The 25,917-nt window shown below is 38.6% G+C and overlaps 1 protein-coding gene across 2 annotated transcripts in view; it reads right to left on the bottom strand.

Annotated features, from left to right (window-relative positions):
• TAB2 (TGF-beta activated kinase 1 (MAP3K7) binding protein 2) overlaps nt 1-24,632 on the bottom strand; it is a 77,039-nt gene extending 52,407 nt beyond the window's left edge. Inside the window, exon 1 of one of the 2 annotated variants that reach the window (XM_054697911.1) lies at nt 24,336-24,632. The gene's annotated coding sequence lies outside the window, so the exon portion shown is untranslated. The remainder of the gene's footprint in view (nt 1-24,335) is intronic. The other variant, XM_054697912.1, reaches the window with a different exon arrangement.
• Between the last annotated feature and the right edge of the window lie 1,285 nt (nt 24,633-25,917).

Here is a 25,917-nt window from a genome sequence, read left to right as displayed (position 1 = left end):
TCGGAGCAACGCACAAGGCGAGCAGACCTCTCCTGTCTGGCTCACTGCTCCCCTCAGCAGTGTATTTTGTCAGTCTGCCTGTTCTGTTCCCTGCTCTGTCTCTGATGAATCCTCTCACCCTCCCACACCTCTGGCCTGTACCCGGTTCTTGTACAAAAAAAAAAATCTTTAAAAAAAAAAAGAAAAACGGGCCTCCCCGGTGGCGCAGCGGTTGAGCGCTGGGTTGCGAGGCTGCCCGCAGCCTTTGCAGCGCCGGTTTGATCCCTGTCTGCTCCCCGGCCACCGGAGGAGGGTCCCGCATGGCGCGCGGACCTCTCCTGCCGCCCGCTGCTCCCCTCAGCAGTGTACTTTGGTCCTTCTGCCTGTTCTGCTCCCTGCTCTGGCTCTGGTGAATTCTCTCACCCTCCTGCGCTTCTGACTGTGCCCAGTGCTTGTATAAACAAACAAATAAATATTTAAAAAAAAAAAAAATAAAAAAAAAAATGTGGTTTTATAAAGGACTCCAACTAAATCTCTTTCATATTAAAATGGTACACCCTCCCTACCTCATTGGATTGTTACAAACATCATAGTCTAACAAATAGTAGGTATTCAATACATTTTTCTGCATTATTAAAGGATGAAAACACATTTTTAGGCATATGAATATACTTTAGCCTTCATTTTCATAAACACTAGAGCAATAACTGTGTGAAACAAGTGTTACATTTACATAACTCAACTAACTGTATCACATCCTAAGAGCTATAACCCATTTATCAAAACTGACTTAAGAATAGCTACAAAGCAAGTATGTGACAAAGCTTAATTCTTAGAGCTGATGATGAGTAAAAATATAACAATTTACATTTAGGATCACAAAAATCTACAAAGAGCTGATGATACTCAACAAAAACAAAGAAAATAATCCAGTCAAAAAATGGGCAGAAGAGCTAAAATGAAACTTCTCCAAAGAGGAAATGCAAATGGCCAACAGGCATATGAAAAAATGTTCAACATCACTTGTAATCAGGGAAATGCAAATCAAAACTACCATGAGATACCATCTTACACCAGTGAGAATGGCACATATTAAAAAAACTAGCAACAACAAATGTTGGCGAGGGTGTGGAGAAAAAGGAACTCTCCTGCACTGTTGGTGGGAGTGCAAACTGGTCCAACCACTATGGAGAGCTGTGTGGAGATTTCTGGACCTACTAAACATAGAGCTTCCATAGGATCCAGCAATTCCACTCCTAGGTATTTACCCAAAGGACACAGAAACATCAATTCCAAAGAGCACCTGCACCCCTATGTTTATAGCAGCACTGTTTACAATAGCTAAGCTTTGGAAACAACCCAAATGCCCAAAAATAGATGACTGGATCAAGCAGATGTGGTACATATACCCCATGGAATATTACTCAGGAATCAAAAAAGATAAACACATGCAATTTGCAGCAACATGGATGGCGCTGGAAGGGATCATGCTCAGCAAAATAAGCCAGAAAGAAAAAGAAAAATACTGGATAGTATAAGAAAGAAAATATAAAAATCAACAAACAACTATGAACCAGAGACACTCTATGGGTGGTGGGGGGCAGGGAAAGGAGGGCTTGGGGTCAAAATAAGGGGGTTGTAATTGTATGGGGAATATAAAAATATAAATTAAAAAAATACTAGATTTATTTGGTTTCATGTAATACATTTAAATACCACTTAAGCAGAGATGAGAAAAATATCAAAGACTATAGAAATAAACATTAATTTCTTCTGAAAAAAAAATTTACATTTAGGATATAAAGAGTATTAGTGGTAAACAAGGCATCAGTAATTTTCCCTCCGAATAAGGGAAAGATCTTCAACACACCTCTTGTTAAAAGTTTTAGGTCTAGAAGATGGTGCTTTTTTTTTTTTTAACAATTAAAAAAAAAAGATTTTGTTTATTTATTTATACAAGCACTGGGTACAGTCAGAAGCGCGGGAGGGTCAGAGAATTCACCAGAGCCAGAGCAGGGAGCAGAACAGGCAGAAGGACCAAAGTACACTGCTGAGGGGAGCAGCGGGCGGCAGGAGAGGTCTGCGTGTCATGTGGGACCCTCGCCGGTGGCCGGGGATTGAACCGGTGCTGCAGAGGTTGCAGGCAGCTTCACAGCCCGGCGCTCAACCGCTGCGCCACCCGGGGAGGCCCTAGAAGATGGTGCTTTTTAAAAAAACAAAAGAAATAACTACATTGTATGATTTGGTCTTTAAGTCAGGAAATGCGTTAAGCATAAAGAAGAGCCTTACATTGGGCAATAATTATCCTTCTACTGATAGAACAGTGGGTTCCACACAAAATTATTATTTACTAAATACAGCTGAAAGATCAGATTACACCTTCCCTGGCATTACCAAGCAATAGAGCAAGTATCACAAGCCACAGGAATTAAAAAAAAATTTATATTTCCCTTAAAGTTACCCTAAATGCTGCAACTTTATTTCAAAGTAGTTTTTTAAAGTTAACATGGAAAATGGGTTGCAATTAATTTAGGGAAAAGAGTAGGTCTATATATTCCCCAGAAAGAAAAAAAGTATTTAAGAATGAGAATTTTCATTTATTTATTTTTTTAAAGATTTATTTGTGCATACAAGAACTGGGGTACAGGCCAGAGGTGTGTGTGTGGGGGGGTGAGAGGATTCACCAGAGACCAAGTGGGGAACAGAAGAGGAGGATTGACTGAAATACACTGCTGAGGGGGGCAGTGGGTGAGTCAGGAGAGGTCTAGTGCACCATGTGGGTTGTTACCTCTCTGGCTGGGGACTGAACTTGTGCTGCAGTGGCTGCGAATAGCTTCATAGTGCTGTGTCTTAACCCCTTGAACCGCCAGGGAGACCCCTGAGAATTTTCACTTAATAACCCATATTGATAGGTTTTCCTACTATTTGATCAAACCATTAATTTCTATGTTTTCATTTTATAACTAGCTATCATACTGAAATCTCATTACTCAGAGTAATGTTTCATAATTAATTCTTTGGATTTTTCCAGATATACAATGTCATCTACAAATAATAATTAGCCTCCTCCCTTTCAATAATCATACCTCCTATTTTGTTTTTTGTTCTAATTACATTGGACATGACTTCTAAGACAATGTTACATAACAGTAATTCTAGCCAGAACTTTTTTGATTCATGACTTAAAAGGAATTTAGTATTTCACTGAAAATTAAAATAGAAATTCTAGGATTTGATCATTTTTAATAACATAAAATGCTGACTTCTGGTTGGACACACACACACACACACACACACACACATATATTTACTTAAGTTTTAGTTCACTAAGGATTCTTATTAGAAATAAATTTTGATTCTCCCTTTTTGGTATCACGATAGATAGTAATACATACATCCCTCATCTACTAATACAAATTAATTTATTATTATATATTCTAAGAATGACTCTAACTTGGTTACAATATTATTTGTTAGTGTAATACTAGATTCCATTTGACACTTTCATTAAGATTTTTTTCCCATCAACTTTCGAGAGTCTGGCACGTAGTCTTTTACGCTCATATTTTATTATCATGTCATGTTGTCTTTGTAAACAGAACTGGGAAGCTTACCTTTGACCTGAAATATTATCTGGTCTTGATGATTTTAAAGAGTCCAAAAGTAAAACCTCCCGGATATGGTGTTTTTTTTGTGGGAATAGTCTCGGTAAGACTAGTGTTTTCGTTTGTGCTCCATATCCTACCTCCTCCTCCCACATTTCCTTGAGGAAACCAACCCCCCTTTCTTTCAATCTCTACTTTCAACCAATGATCATGTTTAGTCTTGTCATTTTAAACCCACATACATACTTATCACAGAATTTTTTGGTATCACTCAAGTCTTGTCACCAAGTATTTATTCACAAGTTACATTTATTAAAAACGTTACTTTATTTCAAGGCATTGAGCAAACAGAATGAACCACAGTTCCTACTGCAACACCTACTCTTAATCCAGTAAGAAGTACAGACAGACAAAGAAATGCAACAGCAATGCAAGGAATGCTCTACTAGGCCACCTCTTCTTACCATTCATGCCTCACTAACCTTCTCTCTTGAGCCCACAACTTTGTCTTAATCTTTGTTCAAATTTCCTCCTTTAGTCATAGTTTTAATCTAATTACTAAATCTAATAATCTCTTCAGGATCCTCATAAAACTTTTTGCAATTACTTAGGTTCATATTTTAAAATTTTTCTGGCACTTTTTAATACATCATATTATTTCACACTATCATTTGATCAGTAATTTACGGATTATCAAAACCCCAATAATCAACAAAGGGACAGAAATGTATTTGTGACTTTCTAATTACAGATCCATTGTTCCTTCCTTTATGCTATACTAACTTGACCAACTACTGACTTGAAAGAGTACTGATTACTTTCTTTTTAACAACTTTTTAAGTCAACACTATATAGTTTTTTCTGGTTTCTTAGAATCCTTATTTATGCTTTTTCTTAATGTTTGTCAAAGGATGTAGGAGCCAAGCTACAACATTCATCCTCTCAATATTCCTCTGGCATCTCATTTACAGTTACAGTATAATTTAAGGAGAATCTCCTATAATTTAACTTACAGTTTGAGTTTTTATTCTTCCTGAGGAAATTTAAACATTCAGAATTATAGAATATGATGTTGTCCTGCAGGGGAGGAGGAGCAAGAGGGATCAGAGGAGGGAGGGAGGAGCACAAGGGACTGAAGTGATGGTGCACAGGTGCACTGGTGAAGGAAATTTTATGGAGACTACACCTATGGGGGGGAGTGGGGAACAAATGTTGTTTAATTAAACAAATTTTAAGAGTCATTATCGGACCTTATTTCATTTTTGTTAGAAAAGACCCCACTTCTAAGAAATTCTGACAATATCAATGTTTGAGTCCATGGATCAGTTTTTTAAAATCACAGAATGGCAAGAAAATACAAAAAAATCTCTTCAAGCCTATACTCAACATTAATTATCTATTTCCCAGATTTTTAAAGTGAAATGAGAATTAAAATCACAATACGACCTATGTTAAAATGTTTCCCATCTAGGTTGATTTCATGACCAAGTCTTACAAGGCAGAAACCTGTATCTCGAGACTGCTTGCTGTAAAGCATTTACAACAGTGCCTGGCACACTCTAAGCATTCAAAACATGCAGCTCTCACTGCTGTGGCAACAAAGACCACTTCTGGCCATACAAAAAAGAATTCTGTTAGGGAACAAGTAGCTCACTCCACTCCTTCAATCTATCAGGTTTTGTTCCATGAGCTGGTCACACCCCTTAGTTATCTAAGAACACCTTTCCAACCACTCCCAGTCCAGTAATATTTTAATATCTCAGCATCAGAGTCTGTAGGCCCTGAAAATTTACAGCTCATATTTTATTTTATTTTAAAGATTTATTTATTCATGCATACAAGAACCAGGGTACAGGCCAGATGTGTGGGAGGGTGAGAGGATTCACCAGAGACAGAGTGCAGAACAGAATAGGCAGACTGACTGAAATACACTGCTGAGGGGAGCAGCGGCGAGACAGGAGAGGTCTGCCACACCATGTGGGATTCCCTCTGGCCAGCCGGGATTGAACCGGCACTGCAGAGGCTGCGGACAGCTTCACAGGGTATAGCTCATTTTAAAAGGAAATTTTACACTGGAACATTTCTCAAACTTTAAGCTCATTTACTTATGATATGGAATACATGAAAAATAAAAGGAATCTTATGTGGAAAAAGGATTTTTTCCTTTTAATGGCACTAAAGTTTAAACTTAAACTCTTCCTCTAACGAGCTTCCCTTTTCAACCTTCCCATTTTTATCAAAAGCAGCAGTTCTTTCTTTTAGCTGAAGTTACCTAAATTCTCCCCTTGCCTTTCCTTATCTTTCTCAACCACTTCAAATCTCACCCACTTTATTATTAACATTCCTCAAAACACAACTCCTAAGAATCTCATGACTGGATATCAGTCAATACCGTTAATAGCTTCCATAGTACTGAAATCTGAAAGGTTCTGCAAAGACTTTTTTTCATGAAAACTTCATGTCAAAACTCATATGGTAGTAACAAAAATCAGCATTGCACTGATGTGAGGTTATTTATAGGCTTTAGTTGCCTACTGCCACAAAGATTCCCATGTTTCACTGCAGAAATATTAGTTTTTAATTACAGACTGATGCCTTAGACTTTACTGGGGGTGTTAACTATTACACAGTATGCACACTATGTTACCTTTCTAAAATTCAAATTTTAAATTACAAAAACACAGCCTCAGGTTTTCACATAACACATAGTAAATCTATACAATATTATTCCAACAATCCTAATTTATGAACCCTTTTCTTTGCTACAGATACTTCCCTTTATGCTTTTCCATGAATTTCAGCCTTTAAATTCTTTTTTTTCCAAATACCTCAAGAATGGCACTTCTACTACCACCACACTATTCCTTATTATCCAACATGTAAAATGACCAATGATATCCATAGTTCCCTGACACCAAGGTCTCACTTGGTCTATAAAGTTTAGATTGAAGTAATGTTCCTATATGGCCACTTAAATATTTCACTTCTTTGTATAAGAATGGCAACAGATATAAAATATGACAGTAAGGAAAATGATTATGGGATTATAAATGAGTTTTTGTTAACCTTTCAAATGTTAGTTTTATCTATAGCTATGAGCTAAGAAGAGGTTCTTTCTAAAAAAAGTTGATAAAATTTAAGTTTCTAAATTAATGTATTTATACTGCAATTAAAATAATTGCATATTATTTTATATCTTCTGCATATTACTTCAAGTAAAACTCCTCAGTGTGGGACCCAGTGACATTGACTTGGAGAAAGTTATAGATTCTCTCCAGAATGGCTTTAATTGTTTAAAATACAGTACAGGGCCTCTCTGGTGGCGCAGTGGATGAGCGCTGGGTTGCGAGGCTGCCCGCGGCCTCTGTGGCACCGGTTCGATCCCCGGCTGCTCCCCAGCCACTGGAGGAGGGTCCCACATGGCGCGCAGGCCTCTCCTGCCGCCCGCTGCTCCCCTCAGCAGTGTGCGTCGGTCCTTCTGCCTGCTCTGCTCCCTGCTCTGGCTCTGGTGAATTTTCTCACCCTCCCACGCTTCTGACTGTGCCCAGTGCTTGTATAAATAAATAAATAAATCTTTAAAAAAATAAAATACAGTACACAGGATTACAAGTAAAGTCAATTTTGCAGAAAGTTTATTAAAAAAGAATGATTTTAAATGCGTAAAATAATATTTTTAGATGATTGCAAAGAAAACCAACTTTATTGAAACAGTTATCAAGTATATCTAAAATCTGTATTTGTGATATATTATAGTTTCACTAAAACACAATAAATCTAGCAAGGGTTTAATAACAACTGTAATTTTGAAATAGAAATCTATATAAATTATAGTAAGAGATATCCACAACTAAAGTCATATGAGAGTATGAGTTTTTTCTATTAGTAATAAAGTCACATGCACTGTAAATGCTGAGCTATATTGATTTTAAACACATAATAAAAGAAAAATGTACACCTGAGTTAGAGGTTATTATTAGTGAAGACAAAAAGATGTGTTTTTTCCTCCTCTAAAAACATGGCACCCTAGTCTGAATTCTATCCTCAGATCCTTTCAGGATCATGGAACATAAAGCAAAACTCCTGTACAAAATCCATCTTAGCTTTATATCCCACTACTCCCCAAACCTAAAGATCTAGTCAAGATCCAGAATCTGAAAATGTTCAACACCACTTTCTGTCCTGACTATGCCACTGCCCTTGTTTAGACTGTCATTTCTCCTCTGTGATGCTTATCAAAAATCTTCAACTACCTTTTCAAAACCAATTCGTTTGATTTCCTTCAAGTATCCTTTTTCTACTGCTTCAGCTTACATGGATCTCTCTATTCCTTGAACTCCTAATGTTCCTGTGGGTCAATGCTTCAATGATCCAACATTTAATATACTCTAGTATGATTCCACTACTGTGTCTCTTCATCTAATTATAAGATTCCTGGGTACATAGCCTATATGCCTGTATATACGATACTGGTTACTTTAATAAAAAGGCATATAGAATATATCCAACAAAGAAACTATTCTCAAATCAATTATCAGAAGATCATCTGTTTGGCAACTTTAAGTACCAGAAAATACATCAAGAGAAGGTGAAATATTAGATCAAACAGTTAAAACACACATTACAAATTAAGCTTAACAGTCTCTTTCTATCTGAACCAACATACTCCTATATATTAAAAACCTTATTTATTAGGCAGTAATGAATTCCAAGTGATAAATCAAGAAAGGAGTATTATAGGCATAAAACAAAGATTCACTCCAAAAAATATCTGCAAAACACCTACTACACTGCAGGTACAATTTCAGATTTCCCCAAATCAATGGTAAAAAACAAAACAAACAAAACATTTCACACCGAATTTACTGTCAGACCTTGAACTAGAACCTGGGACTTCTAACTTTAATTCTGAAACAAAATAGCTGTGTTTATGTTTCAGAACAGTTTAAGCATGGGGGTGAGGGAAGCAGTATTCCCTATTTCACAAGCCAGTAAATCAATGAAAATATTACAGAGAAATACACACACACACACACACACACATAAACAATATGCAAGCTATACGTAAAATAGAAAAATCTATATAAAATCTATAAAGAAATAGATCTGGGGGATAAGTTTCAATTATCTTCTATAGAATATTTACTACCTACTGATACTAGATGACTGAGGTGTTACTCTACTCATTAACCTTCACGAAGGTTTTTTTCCCAAGAAGTTCTTCCAGGTTGCCTAATTTATTTCATATAAAAATATAAAGCCATCTTGTCCAAAGCTCAGCCTTCCACCCAATATTATCTCTATCGTACTGATAACAATAGAGCGTGATTCTGAAGTTGGTAATCTTAGGATCTTCAATTCTTTTTGTCATCCTATGCAATCAATGGCAAACTCCTACGAACATTTCTTGCATTTACCCACTTCTCCACTTTCAGCACGATGTCCTTTGTTCTGATATCTTGTTACCTGGACAATCACAGCAACACAATAATCTCCTATCTAAGAATTTATTCTTTTTAAATCCATTCTATTTGTTCTAAGCCATACTTCAGTCCTAACAAATTATCCAGTTAGGAGAACATAACTGGATCATGTCACTTTCTTCTCCAAGAGAGGTAAGAGACTTTGTAGACTTATACTGTACTGAGATTCAGTAGAAGGTGACCTAGGGAAAAGGCTGGGCAGGAAGACGGAAGACCTGAAGTCCAAGAACTTACCACCAAGGAGTCAGAAAAGTTAAAGTGCAGGAAAGAATGGTATTGAGAAAACCAGAGATGTAACAATAACTATTATAAAATTTTAAGTTTATTGGTTTTACAATAATTTTATAACAAAGTTTTCTATGAATAGCTAATATCCACTATATGCTTACGATGTGTTGGGCACGGGACTAGATGATTTATGACATTCACTTATTTAATGCTCTTAGTAACTATGTGACGTTAGCTAGCTCTGTATCAGACTCAGCTGACTATACACTATTCAGTCCCAGGGAGGAACAGGTTATTTTATACAGCCCACCCCCACCTTATTCCCTATGATGCCTAGGTAGCACTAAACAATTCACATTCTTACTATGTAGGTGTCAAAAATACCAGAGAAAGCCAGTATTCCAGGGGGATTACTTTATTAATCTGTCATTATTAGCATGATACATACATGTGTATACAGATGTACACATACATACATAAACACACTGGATCTGGAAATGAAATACTATAGCTTTCAAAAGTAACTTCTCTTGGTGGTTAAATCTGCACTGGAACAGTGAAGGCTCAGAATATTTTGGTTTTGCAAAGCTCAAACAAGAAAAGGTATATGAAAATGCTTTTGTTATTAGTATTATTAACGAAGAGAAAGTTGGCATATCCTTCTACTACCTACCTGGAAAAGGAATGCAGGCTAGGTTGAAGGTAGAAAGATGAAATATTAGTTTCTTTTAAAATATGCTTCAAAATTGGTCCAACCATTATGGAAATCTGTGTGGAGGACCCTCAAGTTATTAAAAATGGATCCACCATATGACCCAGCAATTCTACGCCTAGGAATCTACCCAAAGGACACAAAAACATTAATTCAAAAGGAAACCTACAATCTTATGTTTATTGCAGGACTATTTATAATAGCTAAGATATGGAAAGAACCTTAAATGCTCAAAAATAGATGACTGGATCAAGAAGATGTGGTATATATACACAGCGGAATACTACTCAGTGATCAAAAAAGATAAACTCATGCCATTTGCAGCAACATGGACTAAGCTGGAAGGGATTATGTTCAGTGAAATAAGTCAGAAGGGGTCAGAAAAAAAAAGACAGAACTAGCAGGCAAACAATAAATCCAAGACATACAGAAGGGGAAGAGGAGAGAGAGGAATTAAAAAAGGGGAGGGAAAAGCACAGGAGACTATGGTGATGGTTCACGGTTAATACAGTGGTGGGAATTTTATGGGATGTAATACCTGAGGGGAGAAATCAAACAAAAATGAACAATGATGTAATAATCTTTTTAACAAGCATAGCTCGCCTACTTTTATAATGTGTGCTCCATTCAATACAAGAAGTCTGAACTAATTTATATAAATTTTGCATTAATCCATTACTATTAGGGGAAAGTAACAAATAGCAAAATATAAAACATATGCTTCAGTGATTTTGGTCAGTAAGTTGCTATGCATGGATGTATTCTAAAGGCGTGGGATGTTTGAAAGCATAAAGCTATTACTCAGAAAAGACATTTGACCATAACCTGTATGCTGGGACCCCCCCCCCCCAAATATTTATTTTTGAAAACAAGTCTACTAGCTTTAAACTTTAGTAGCATGTATTTATTAGTCATAAAAATTTACAAAAAGCTTAAGCATCAAAGCATTGTACTAATGTTTTAAAAACTTACATTTAGTGTGAGGAGCTGAAAAGTAATCAGAATATTGTAACACAAATATGGTAAGTCCTACAATAGGGGATATAAAACAAAGTGCTTGAGATCAAGTATTAATAAGAAAGTATCATCAGAGGTAGTCAGTTACAATAGAAACATTTTGTGGCATTCAAAAAAAAATTTTCCAGAATATCTTAATTTGAAGTACATATATCTGAATGGAATTATCAGTTCTGTAAATTGAGGCTTATCTTCTCCATTTATTGATTTATTTCTGGATCTAGGTCAGAAAGCTAAGCTTCCCTTTGCTAGCTGTTCTGTATTTCTGTTTTGAAGTTTTGTTTTTGATCAGTCCTAGCAGGCCACTCAGGCACTTAGTAATGATGCCAAACAGTAAGTATGGGGTTTTCATTTTATAGAGATTTAGGGCAAAGCCCTGAAAATTAGTAAGATGGATGTTTCTACACTAGTATTGCCATCTATTTGTGTAATAAATATGCTTAAATACATATTATCATAAACATTAATCTACCAAATTATCACAATAATTTCTTATACATGTAATGTCAGATACACAACAATCTATTGATACTCAGAACTCAAATTTTCACAGTTCACATGCTAGAAGAATCTTGCTTTTTGATAATGAACCTTAAGTAACAGTACAAAGAAAAGTTACATATGGTTTTAAACAAATAGCACTATAATTTTATATATACCAACTCAAATTAATGACACTCAGATTTCAATTTCTAACTTGAATCTCTTGCCTGAATCTAATATGTGTATCCAATTTCCTACTTGACAGCTCCAGTTATAGGTCTAGTAAGTCTTTCAAATTTAACATACTCTTGATTGCTCAGCTGCTACTTCCCCAACTCAGTCAATAGCAACTCCATACTTCCAATTATTTGGTCAAAAATTTTGGAGTCATTTTGATTTCTTTTATGTCTCAGATGTAATTCATCAGCAATTCCTGCCCACAAAGAGTTTGAGACATATCCAAAATCTGAGCTCTTCTCACTCTTTTCTGTTACTACCCCAGTCCAATTCATTATCATCTCTCATTTATATTACTGCAATCATTTCCAATATATTCTCCCTGTTAATATCTTTGCCCTACCCTCAATAGTCTATTCCACACAGAACATCAGAGCAAATCTTTAAAAAAGTAAAGTTACCACTAGTTAATAGTTTAAAGAAGAAATGCTACACGATCATATCAACTAATAGAAAAAACGCATTCAACAAAATACAATACCTAATCACAATAAAAACTATTAATAAACTAGGAATAATTTATAGGAATAGTTTACAGTTTATAGAAATTTCTCAACCTGATAAAAACTTCTATAAAAACCCCAACAACTAACATATACTAAAGGTAGTAAAATAAGCTTTTCTACTCTTATCACTCCTGCTAAACATAGCATTAGAAGTACTAGCCAGAGCAGTAAGGCAAGAAAAGGAAATAAAAGGAACACAGATTAGAAAGGAAATAAAACTGTTTGTATTCACAGACTCTTTAGAAAACTCAGGGAATCTACCAAAAACTCCTAGAATGGATTAGTTTAGGATACAAAGTTATCTCACCAAAATCAACCATACTGTTATACACCAGCAATGAATATCTGGAAACCAAAATTGAAAGTAAAAACAGCATTACAACTACTATAAAAAAACACATCTAGGTATAAAGCTAAGGAATCATGTACAGGATTTATGTGCTGAAAATTATAAAATGCTGATGAAAGAATGCAAAGATGATCCAAATTTATAGAGAAATATACCGTGTTCATGGATTGAAAGATTCAACAAATAAAAATTTCAATTGTCCCCAAGCTGACCTGTGGGTTTAATGTCATTCCTAACAAAACTCCAGCAGGGTTTTATATATTTCAGTTTTTTAAAATTTCAATTTCAATTTTTTTTTAACAATAGATTTCACTTACAAAGCAAGGAACTGGAATAGGTACAACAATTCTGAAAAATGAGAATATGGTTGGAGGACTTTCACTACCTGATTTGAAGACTTACCATTATAGCTACAGTAATCAAGACAATCTCCTATATGTGAGGGACGTCCACATAAATTTAACAAAATAGAAAATCCAGAAATAGATCCTCACAAGTACAGCATCTGATTTTTAACAAAGGGTACAAAAACAATTCAATGCAGTAGAGTTCTTCAAGAAATGATGTTAGAACAACTAGACATCCAATGACAAAATGTACCTCAATCTAAACTTCTTATACCTGATACCATTAAGTCAGTCAAAATGAATCACGGGGCTACACACACAAGAAGATGTAATGTTTTTAGAAAAAAATGTTTGGGACTTAAGGCAAAGCAAAATTCTCAAACTTGACAACAAAGACACAATCCATAAAAAAATAAAACTGGACGTTGGACTGCATCAAAACTGTTTTTTTTTTTTTGCTTGGCAAAAGCCTCTGTTAAGAAGACAAAAAGATAAGCTGTAGACTAGGATGAATACTTGTAAATCACATATTGACAAAGGATTTGTATTCAGAATATATAAAGAACTCACTACACTGAAGAAGAAGAAAACAATCTCATTAGAATATGGACTAAAGACTTGAAAGACATTCTCTACAGGGGGATAGATAGTAATGAAAACATGTCAACAACAGCTATTAAAGAAATGCAAATTAATGCTATGATGAGATGTCACTACACACTTATTAGAATGGCTAAAAAAAAGTACTAATAATACCAAAAGTTGACAAAGATGTAGGAAAAATGGCTCTCTCATATATTGCTGATAGGAATGTAAAATGATGCAGTCACTCTGGAAAAGTGGCAGTTTCTTATAAAATTAAACCTACATTTATCATATAGGCCAGCAACTACATCCCTAGGGATTCATCCTAGAGATGAAAACTTATTTTCAAACAAAAACCTATACAAAACTGTTCATAGCAGTTTTATTTTTATTGCCACAAACTAGAAACCCAAAGTCCTTCCATCAGAGGATAGTTAAACAAATTGTGGTACACCTATACAATGGTATACTTCTTAACATTAAAGTGGAATGAATTATTAATACACACAATAACTTGTAAGGACCTCAAGGGTATAATGCTGAGGGGAAAAGAGCCAACCTCAAAACATAACATCATATGAGTTTCTCTTTATGTAACATTCTTGAAGTGACAAAATTATAGTGATCAACCCAGATCAGTAGTTGTCAAGGGTTAAAATTGGGGAAAAATGTATGCCTATATAGGTGTAATACAAAGGACTTACTTCATGGTTATGGGACAGTTCTAGTTCTATATCCTACTGTAATGGCTACAAGAAAATATACACAAGACAGTGTTATAGAACTACAGCACACATAAACACCGACAAATAAATCACATTTTAAGAAGTGAGAAAAAAAGGCAAATAAATCATGATTAAAAAACGTTCAGTGGCTTGTCTAGAATTCAAGATGAAAGCCCTTATTACAAGCTAAAGATCCTACTGAAAAGCACATGCAAGTGTGTATCATAAACATACTCAATCTAACCTATCCTTCTCCCTCTATCAGCTCCAGTAAAACTGGCTTCTTGCTCTTTGACACATGGCAAGCACACTCCTATCTGAAGGCCTCTGCATTTGCTATTGCCTCTATTTGGAAAGCTCTTTACCTCTATCACGTTGTACAGATAGCTGCTCAAATGTCATTTAATGACTGGATCAAGAAGATGTGGTACATATACACCATGGAATATTACTCAGCATTCAAAAAAGATAAACACATGCAATTTGCAGCAATATGGATGGTGCTGGAAGGGATCATGCTCAGCGAAATAAACCAGAAAGAAAAAGAAAAATATCGGATGGTGTCACTCATAGCAGGAATCTAGAAAACTTAAACAAGGGACCAGGAAAATGAATAACTATAAGAAAGTGAAAATCAAAATCAACAAAAAACTATGAACCAGAGACACTCTATAGGGGGTAGGGGGCGTGGAGGGGAAGGATTGGGGTCAAAATAAGGGGATTGCAATTGTATGGGGAATATAAAAATAAAATTTATTTAAAAAAACAAACAAACAAAAAAAACAACAAAAACAAAAGTCATCTAATCAGAGATCCCTGTTGGTACCCCCCTCACCCCTATGTTTTTTTCTCCTCATATCTTCAAGCCAATGAACAACTCACTTGTTACACTTGTTTCTCACTTGTTACTCTTACAGACTCTCAGTCTGTTTTTTTTTTTCCCCCAAAGTATTCTTCATAGGCAGCCAGAGATATTTTTTCCATGTTAATTTAAGTACTTGCCTTTCATCATTTATAGGATGTAGTCATATTTCTTTCCAGAACATACAAATATCTTCATATTCTGTCTTCCCATTTTCTACTTCTCTTATTAACCCCCTACTGTTGCCAAATGCACTGGGGAACAACTCACTGAATGTATGTGGACTTTCTGACCTCCTTCCTTTCCACATGTTGTTCTGATTGAAATAGCCTGTCTTCCCTCAACTTGTTCTCTTCTTTCCAGTCAACAAACAGGACATGCTTTCAGATTAAGCACCACTTTTACTGTGAACACTTCCTGGGTTCCTTCATCCCTCACTGCATCAAACACTCCCTGGTCTAGATTCCTAAGGTATTTTATGTTTAATCCTGTCAATGCATGTGCTATAGAGCTGCATGCTAGTTTGTAAATGTCTCCAGAGCAAGGACTATATATCCTTTTCATTCTCCTGCTCGCATCACCAAGCAAGACCAAGCACACGGCAAGAACTCAAAAAGAATGCAAAATTGTTAGATAACTGAATTAGATAAATGTAGAGAAGAGAGAGTGGAAGAAAGAGCCAGGCATGATTCCTGAGCTAGGGCAGGTTTGACCTAGAAGGTATATAAAACAAACTCTATGAAGATTGTCTCTATTCTCTTGAGCATGTGATATCCTATAAAAGCTGAAAGACTGTAGGTTCAATTTTCCCATGAACCAGTTATCTTCCCTAAGAGTACTTCTTGTTCAACTCACAGAGCTATAGCAACAAGTTGGAACAGTCATCCTGTAAATTCATGCCATTGTTCATGAAGGAAAAATTTCACGAAGAGAATGAGGATGTCTCACAATCACATCAGCTAAAAAAAAACAAAAAACCAAAAAAACACGACAAAAAAAAAAAAAAAAGCAAGTTTAACTAAGATGTGTCAATGTATTTTTAAATGTACAAAAGTAGAATTAGGAATTCTTTTAAACTCCCATTTCCATGTTTATTTTTCCATTTCCTTAGAAAATCATCATAAACTAGCAAATGTATTTAAAATGCACAGGTCATGTTGATACTAGTTGCAAGGTAAATAGCAATGCCTAGATATAGCACTTGTATTTCCAGCAACCTTGGTTTGACAATGATCCCTTATATTATCTCTGAATATTTTTCCTATTCAATTCTAGAAATAACATAGCTATGATGCCTGCATACACTGCTTAAGTTCCAAAGAGAAGACTTCCATATCTGTAAGATCACTAACAGTCTTTTAAACATGAACCAGTCAATAAAAAACATGATTTGTGCCCAATGGATTAAAATGGAACAGACACTGTTCTGAATTCCTCTTAAAAAGCAAGCTTTCTTGTCTGTATTATTACTTCTCTATCACTATTTTCTAGTGAGGACTTATTACCAATAAAAACATATGGTTAGGAAATGTTAGTATAAAAGGAAAACACAAGAGACAGAGCAGTCCATAGAATGTCAGATTATGGAAGCAAGTATTTACCTTTATCCTAATAGTTATACCACATATTTGAATATTGTTAATTTTTTAAATTTTATTTTTGGACAACAGATGACTTCTCCCCTCAGGTGTGGTCACCATTGTTCTTCCGCCACCAAAGCACCAGCGCCCATCACCATATTCCCTTGTGCTTTTCTACCCCTGTGCTCCCCTCTTTTCCACCCACTACTTTTCCGGTCTCCTTCTCCTCATGAATGTCTCATTGAATAGAGGTAATTTTTAAAGGAGGTTTCCTCAATTTAAATTTCTATGCAAGTGATTATTGCCATATTTTCTGCCCATAAGACACATTCTGTTGCAAATAGCAACATCAAAAAAAAAAAAAAATTGCTGACGTAATTACTGCTGGCATTACATGATCCAGCTGAAAGGATTCTAAAGTGTTAGGTTTTCAAATGAATGGTATTTGATGAAAACATAAGTGAAACTTTAGTATAAATAATCCTGCACACTACAGGTTGATTTTGCTAACAGCAAAACCATTCAGCTATAAAAACAAGGCTGACAAGACTAATATGTACCTCACAATCCTTTCTGCAATAATGTCATTTATCTGATGATTAATGGCTGGATCACCATCACTATTTGTGTTTCTGACTTTATTTTATAGACTGCACAAAATGTGCACATGTGTAAGACAGTATTTATTACCTCTAGGATTAAAGATTTCATATACACACTACAAGATATTCTAAACATACTTATTACTTCTCATTATTTAAGCTACATGTCTAATGTAACTAGGACAAGGATTTGCCTTCTTCTATTTGAAAGATTAATACTTTAAAATATTAAATTTCACTAAATAGATGCTTAAAATGCAGTTAACATAAAAGTTATAGGTAAGAAAAGCTGCCTTAAAAAAAAGCATAGGCTATCAATCATAGGATATTATATTTTGTCCTCTACTTGTTGATGCCTTCTAGGTTGCAGGTATACACTATGCTGTTAACATGAAATAGATAATACAGCTGAAACTATTATGCAAGGTAGGTTATTACTATACATACACAATTTTCTAAAGAAAAGTTCTAGGCTCAGAGAGTTTCAGAGATTGGCCCAAGTATATATAACTATAGTAAGCTATAGAACTAGGATTTGAACTTGGACTATCTGACTTAAAGCAGAGGTCCCTTTTTATCATAACTAATTGACTCCCAACATGGTAAAATTAAGGTATTTAGTTAAAAGGGTTGGAGACTCACAATTTAACAGATAGCAAACTCAAATTCAAAAGTAGTATTTTCTTCAGTTGCAAAGAGAATAAAAACTAGGTAATCACCTTTCTGTCCCTATCTCCCCAGTTCAAATTAGAATTATTGCTTTGTTGACTTCTGACTAAATAAAACTTGCCTGGTATGAGAATCTCTGCAAGGCCAAGTGGCTTATTTCAAATTTTAGTTTGTACTGGAAAGCATTTTTTCTCATTGATAGGAAATGGAAAATTCATTCCACTGAACTGCCAATAGCTCTATACTGATGAAATACAAACAATGTCTCTTAGCTTGTCTGGCTGGCTGGCAGACTGACAGGGAGCAAACTTATGAGGTGCTCAATTTTGCTAACATTGAAAAGACAACGATTAAAATATTAAAGGTCAAAAGAAAATTTCCTTAATGTAAATGTCAGTGTAAAACTTTAACCTAAAACTCAAAATGAAAGAGTATTATGTAATAATTCAGATTAAAGTATTATCAATAAAACAAGGAATAAGCAGAATTCACAAAATGAAAATTCCTTTCACACATTGTCTGTGTGTGTGTGAGAGAAACAATTCCCTGTCATTCTCAGACAAGTTAACTGATCAGTGTGCTGCCACCTGCCCCTCCTTCCCACTTTGAATAACCTCTGTAATATAACAAGGAATGTGGCATTGCTTTTGTCTTACTGTTTTGGCAAGGGGGTAGGCGATTGGTTGCAGGGATCGCACTTTTTTCTTTAATGGGTTAATCGAATAATTGCACACATGATCTTTAGCCACAAGGCTGAGAAGCAATTTGAATTAATTCCATATATAACACTCAGCATTCACATATTTCCACCAACATCTTTGGTGAATTCTACATTTCCTTATTCTTGCTTTTTCTTTATGTCTCTCTCTGCAGGACCTTTAAAACCTCTATTATTTGGCTTCAGTGACTTGCACCAAGACTGCTTTTGTTTCTCTTCTCAAGTGAAACAAGAATGCCATTTTCTTTAATAAGGTAATTAAACTGCCACAAATTCTTACAATGCTTTCCTCTATGTTATACCTGTTTGTGGACAAATCACTTTTTTTCTAAGGTCACTCAAACTGACACCCTAAATTAGTATCATTTTCCTGTAGGAGGTTGTTACTGTTCAAAACAAGCAAACAGAAAACCACCAGAGTATGTATTTCTATCTCATTTCTAAAATATGTGTCAAAACAAATTTGAATATAAAGCAATTTGTTCCTATGCATCTTTTAGGGGAATTTTTTAAGAAGTCAAGAAATATCTTGGGTAAATGAGTAAAGATCTTAAAACTTGAGGGAAGTTTTAGGAAAGCTAAAATTATTTGTCAGGCAGAGTATAACTGAGAACAGAAAAAGCTGACTCGTGCTAAGATTTAAAGATCTGAAAAATGATTATAGTTTGAGGAGGGTAGGGTGGGGTAGATGATTTCCCTTTTCTGTGCAAACACTAGTACTGCCCATCCATAGCAAAGCACAAAGGGACTGTGCCATTTAATTTATAAAGCGAGTATAAACCAGTTTTATTGAAACTGCTTTAAAGAAGTAACATAAACTTGTCTTTTAACAGCTAAAAGCATGTAATTGGTGAATTTTTTTCTACTCTGCTTTTAAAAATTGCTATTCAATTTTTCACTTTAATGTCAACAACTTTATAGAAATAGATTAATGAATACTAATCTAGCCACAAATAACTAATTTCTTTTTAATTATAGTATTTCTTCAAAAATTTGGCTGGATTAAAAAAATGGCACTCAGAAGACTTTGTATGATTTCTTAATCTGTCTTAGCATGAGAGATTCAAAGACTGAAGTCCAGTGCAGTTACTTTTCAGATTCAAAAAGTGCCCATGTCCTAACAGAACTATGATACACAGAAAAACCATTACTAAAAAACAGTCTACTTCATGAGGTATTTCTTGAGCTCCTAACTGCAGGCCAGGAACTGAACACATGGTGAAGTCAAGACTGAAAGGAAGTCAGACCTGGTCTGCTCAGGATAGTGTTCTCCCAGTCTGAAAATGAAAAACAGGTATTGCAATTTGCTTGACTATTCCACCCTTTCCTTGATAAACTCATTCACAATTTGCATTATTTAACCTTTCTTTGTAAAAGTTTCCCTTAATACTTTGTAAATTCTTTGAATTACTCCTCTTCACACATTAAAGGAATAATAAATGACAAAAGCAAACATTTATTAAATACTTATGCCAGAAGCTGTACTGTTTTATAAGCATTTCAATAAACTAGAATCTTCTATGGAATTTGCATCCACTTGTGAAAATGCTGAGATCCATCTCATCAACCTACATAACAAGATGTCACCATGCTCCTTCACCAGAAAGAGGAAGACTGTAGGCTTACCAGACACCACACTGACTAAATAATATAATAGTGTCCCCAAGATGTTTATTCTTAATCAAAGAAAAACTTCACATGTATGAGATAGCTTTTGTTTTTTAAATCAAGGGTATTACCATTATGCAGTTTTTAAGAGAGCAAAGATATATATCCACTCCCCAAACCCCTTTTCTTACTTTTTCCATTGTACTTATTTCTCTCAGGCATATTAGGTTTTACTCATTTAGTATGTCTTCCACTACTAAACTATAAACGGTAAGAAGAGAGAATATTTGCCTGTTATTCACTCCTGTAACCCCAGCCTCTCAAAAGTCCCTGGCATATACTAAGTACAAAATACATATTTGCAGAATGAATGGGAGCTGGGCATCCAGTAGGCACTCAGTAAATACTAGCTTCCTTCTCTTTTATTATGATGGAAACACTAAAAAGGCAAAAATTAAGATATTAAGGTCAAAAGAAATTTGCTACTCCTTCGATACCAAATTTTAAACTGGAATAGATGGTTAGAAACGTTACAAATTCTAATTAAAGTTTTATGTTAAAATTTTTAAGTGGGAAATCAAAAAGGCACATTCAGGACTCTCATTTATCAAGCATTCTCAGGAGATAATGGGCTCCTCATTAATAAAATTTCAAACAAAGGCACTTTAACCAGTAGCTTATTCCTTTTCTGAGGGTTAAGAAATCAGAAACTAGGCATACTCTGTAAAATAATAAAAATTCAACTAAGAAGTCTAAATGAAATTTACAGCTTTAATGCTAGAATTCTAGAAATATTTAAGTACGTATGTAATACTAAACACAGTGCTTTGAGGAACAGAATACTTAGAAAACAAAAAGGCAATCATTCATCTCTGACTCTTATCAAGATCACAGTCAGGTTTAGTATTTACGAAAGAGAATGTAGAGAAAGGTACAGTACTGTCTTCCCCGAAGAGTACTTCTCAGGATTTTTAGCTTTCAGGTTAAGTAACTGTTCGTGTTTTTTTTTAAGATTAGCATTATAAAAAATGAAATGTTAAAACATTCTAAATATCTTTAGAAATATGAATCAGAGGTAAATAAATATAAACATACACATAAACATTCATTTCAATTCACACAATTTCAGTGCCTCCAAATCCTTACCATGTTGACACAGAGGTCTTAAAAGTAGCCCGAGATACAGAGATTATCAGAGCCTATCAAAAGGCTCACAGCAACTCTCCTTACTCCAGTGCAGCAGGAGCATTCTGCTCTGCTCAGTTCGCAGTCACCATTACCCACATCCCCATATTCCCAGCAGCCCAAACGGGCCATCTAGTCCTCTCCCAACAGCTACTCTCCATCTTCTCTGCCTCTTTATTGTTTTGCCCCAATTTTCACATTTGTCTATTATTAGTTCATAACCCTTCTATTTTAAAGAGTCCCAATCTTACATGGATCAGATGAAGATGACAAAAATGAAGCAAGGGGAAGAGTGCTCTTACTGTCCTCTGGCTTCTGGGAGCCTGCCCAGGTAGAGACAAAGATAACAAAATTGATGCCTTTCCAAATTACAGTTTTGTTTATAAATTATACATCTTGCAAAGATTATCAGGAACGTCCCTTTGCAATATGTTGGTGAAAATTAACATATAAACTTTCAATTGATCAGTTTATATAACTTAAAAAATGTTTTTGAAAATTCAGACATTCCTTCAAGACTTTTGTATCATGAAGCACAAGGAGTTTCATGTAAATGGTCTGCAACACAACTATTTTTCAAAATGCAGTATGTTCCCAGATCTATACATACACTTTATCCTAGATAGTCTTTTGAGAAAAGAATTTTCCTAACAGGGAAAATCACAGAAGCAAAACAGTCATTCTGTCAAGATGCAAAGGTAGTGATCTAAGACATTTTACCCAAGAGTAATTATTAACAATATTAAAGAAGCAGTAATCAATACTGAATAACTGGGGATCTGGGTAGTAGCTACCTAATCCTGCAGAGTTTAAAAACCTCCTTATTTCATCAGATGTGAGAACTGTATGCAAGTCTTAAATATCCTTAGCGGATGGCATGCACTTCTTTCCACTAAAGAGAGAATCAAATATAGGTGCCATTTCAAGCACATGGGATTGATTCAAATTAAGATTTATTTTTCAGGAAATCTGAATCAAACGACATGCTGATCATTTACACACTTCTTAATGAGTTACAGAAGCACAGGTTCTTCTATGTGACAATGGCTAAACAGGGTTTGAATGGCTGCATTTCATCAATGTCCTTTGAGGATACTTTTAAACTCAGGAAAACTTATTCTACTCACCCAGGGGAAAAAAAAAAAAAGAAATAATGGAGTATATTAAGTGGATGACTTACTCATCTAATTAACACATTCAACTTTCAGTTTGATCCTTTAAAGATTTACATCTTAAGCACCCTCTATTAGAAACTGATTAAAGGAGGGGGGAAAAAACCCAAACAGAAGTTGTGAATCACTGGAATTTTTGTTCTATTTCCTGTTAACACACACTGATAATACCATCATTTGACATATTCCTTCCACACACATTTTTAAAAAGCTATTGGAGTTTTTAAAATTTAATTTGGCCTTAATTTAATTTGTAGCTCACTTATTGACAATTCATCCCATTGTTTCTAACCTAAGTGCTTACCCAAAACATACTCTAGGATGAAAAGCATGTCTTCCTTTATTAGAAAATGTAATGTTTTCACAATTTAAACTTTCTAACTGCCAGGTTTTAAAATCAATCATGATTTCATTGTTACAAATAATTTAAAAGGTTTTGTTTTTTTTTTAAAGTGTCATTATTCTGCTACTGTAGGAAGAGTGGGATAAGCAGCAGTAGTGTAAAAACTAAAAGCAAAAATTCTATTCCATGCCCACCAAAGTTTCTGGACAAATCTGAAATTGCACAATATTCTTTTGAGTGAGCTAAGGCACAAACGAATTTCTTTTATAAAATGGGAACCAACCTGACGCTAAAGCTTGACACTTCACAAACTTACCTACAACAGACAAAATGGATGCAAAATTACACTGCCTCACTGTTGCCTCGAATACGACCTTAGCGCTCAAGAACTTTCCAATGAATAAAAAGCACTGAGAACAGCTTCGCACTGGGGACCTGGATGCCTTCATCGACCCAGAACCCCCAGTGAAGCTGCAAATTCTCTCGCTCTCCTGGAAACCCCTCTTATCAGAAACATTTGAAGAATTTCTTCACAACAATTAAGCTGACTTGAAGGATGGAAAGCTCACATCTCAAATAGCCTATATATGGAATGAAACACAGCCAAACACATAAATACAAACTCACACGCGCGCGGACACGCCGGTGTGCAGCCTGCCCCGGCCATCCCCGAGCATCAGCAAGAGAAAGATACACCTGTCACCTGCAGCAACAGCCAGGCCCCGTCGGCCTCCTGTCACCACCAGCCTCGGGCGGGAGCTGGGTCAGATGGGAAACCTGAATTGTCCTGTGAAATCCAGGGGGGCCGCGCAGCCACCGCGGGGCGGGCGCCCCAGAGCCCTCGGGCTGCAGAAAACCCACCCTGGAAAGGGAACGAGGATCTCCCCGGGAGCCCCACGCAGCTCCCCTCGGGCTCCCCCCGGTCCCCTCGCCCTGAAGTCATCGTCCTCCTGATCACGGCTCCCCCCGAGCGGTCCCCCCGAGCAGTGCCCCCCATCCCGCACGGCCCGAGGGGCGGGCCGGGCGCGCCGGTGCAGCAGGGCCCTCCCCGCCGCGGGGCGCCCTCCCCCGCCGGGGCCCCGGCGCTCGCCCCGAGGAGCCTCCCCCTCCCCCCCGTCCCGGGCGCCCAGGCCCGGCCCGATGCTCCCCACCCCCACCCGGTCTGGAGGACTTGGGGGGCCTCCCGCTCCCCCCGCCGCGGAGGGCAGGAGGCGGAGGGAGGCAGAGCGGGAGGAAGACGCGGCCGCCCCTGCAGGGCCTCGCGAGCCGCCGAGCGCCGTCCAGACGGGGGGGGCGCGGGCGCGCGGGACGGGGTCCCGCCGAGGCCCGGCGCGTCCGCTTACCCTTCGCCGCCGCCGCCGCTTCCCCCTCCTCCTCCTCGGCCGCCGCCGCCGCCTCTCCCACCAGGGCGGCCGTCTCCACCGTCGCCGCGGCCGCCTCCGCCACCACGGCCGCCGCCAGCGCCGCCGCCGCCTCCGATTCCGCCCGGCAGGGGGGACACCTCAGCCCGCCCTCCCTCCCCGCTCAGCCCCTCCGCTCGGCCGCCGCCGCCAACTCCCTCCGGCCGCCGCCGCCGCCGCTCGTGGCCGAGGGGGAGGGGAGGGGGTCGGGCTGGGTCGCCCCGCCGGCGGCGGCTGCAGCTCCGAAACCACGGCTGGGTGGCGTCGCCGCGGCCCGCCCGTCGGCTCCGGCTCGCTCGGCCGCCTCGCCTCCCTCCGCCCCCACCCCCTCGCGCCCGCCTGCCCTCCCCCCACCCCCCGGCTCTCGCTGGCGCTCGCCGCGGCCCCGCCAGCCCAGAGCCCAGCAAAATACGGCCCACAATATGGCGGCGCCGCCGGCGGCAAACACCGCGAGATCTGCGCGGCCGCCGAGGCGGCGGCTGTGACGAGGCCTCCCCCGCCGGGGCTGGGGCGCGGGCGGCGGCGGCGGCGGCGGCGCGGGGTGCTCGCCCTCCGCGCGGCCCCTCCCGCGTCGCTCGCGGGCCCGCGCCCGGCTGGGCGGCCGCCCCGGGACTCTGCCCGCGGCGCGGCGGGCGCGGGGTGCGGGCGGGCGCGGGCGCGCGGCCCGGGGAGGCCGGAGAGGCCGGGGCGCTCGGGCCGCACCTCGCCTCGCCCTTTGGCCCTAAGAACGCGGCGCCCGTTCCCGCCGCGGGGGTGTGTCTGAGGAGAAAGTGAGGTGCCCGTCCGGGGCCCCGCGGGGGTGGCGGGAGACGGGCGCGCTCGGGCGGCGGGGCCGGGGCTCGGGGCGGCCGCGGGCAGCAGGTGGGTCGGGGGCGGCGGGCGGAGGCGGCCGCGGCCGGACACACCCCCTGGGAGCCGGGCGGAGGCGCCGCGGGCCGGGCCGGGCCGGGCCGCCGGGGTCGGGGCCGGGGTGCGCGGGGTCGGGCGGCCCCGGACCGCCCCGCTCCGGCCCGGAAGACCCTGTCGGGCCCGGGGCCCTGCGCGCTGCGAAACAATGGGGCTGTGAAGGCTGCGAGGGTTTCGTCGCGTCGATTTTATTTTAATTGCGCGTTCCTAGAAGTCCTGGAAGCAAAGCCAAAGGCACTTTAACTTGGGGGGAGGGGGAAGAAGGGGGGCCTTCTGCTTCTATCTTCTTAAAGCAGTATTTGTTTCATTCCCCCCTAGAGGGGGTGAAACGTGCGTAACGCCCAGACGTTTCTCACAATGGAGAATATTTATTTAAACGCTCTGGCGTTTTCACATCCAAGTGGCACGTTGCTGGCCCTGCCCGAAATGCCCAGAACCTGCCAGTTTCTTCCTCGAAACGGTCTTACTCCCCAGAAAAACGCCGCAGAGCCCTCCCGACTCTGCTGTTTCTAACAGTATGAGCGCGATAGCTGCGAGAGAGCCTTTTCTTTCTTTTTCTTCTTCTTCTTCTTCTTCTTTTTTTTTTTTTTGTTTAAAGCATCTTTTAAGAAGTTCAGGC

Source organism: Talpa occidentalis, unplaced genomic scaffold (assembly GCF_014898055.3).
Source record: "Talpa occidentalis isolate TD23 unplaced genomic scaffold, MPIMG_talOcc4v2.1 talOcc4.2, whole genome shotgun sequence".
NCBI lineage: Eukaryota > Metazoa > Chordata > Mammalia > Eulipotyphla > Talpidae > Talpa > Talpa occidentalis.
Note: the sequence above shows the minus strand (reverse complement) of the source record. Positions and strands in the feature narration are given on the sequence as shown.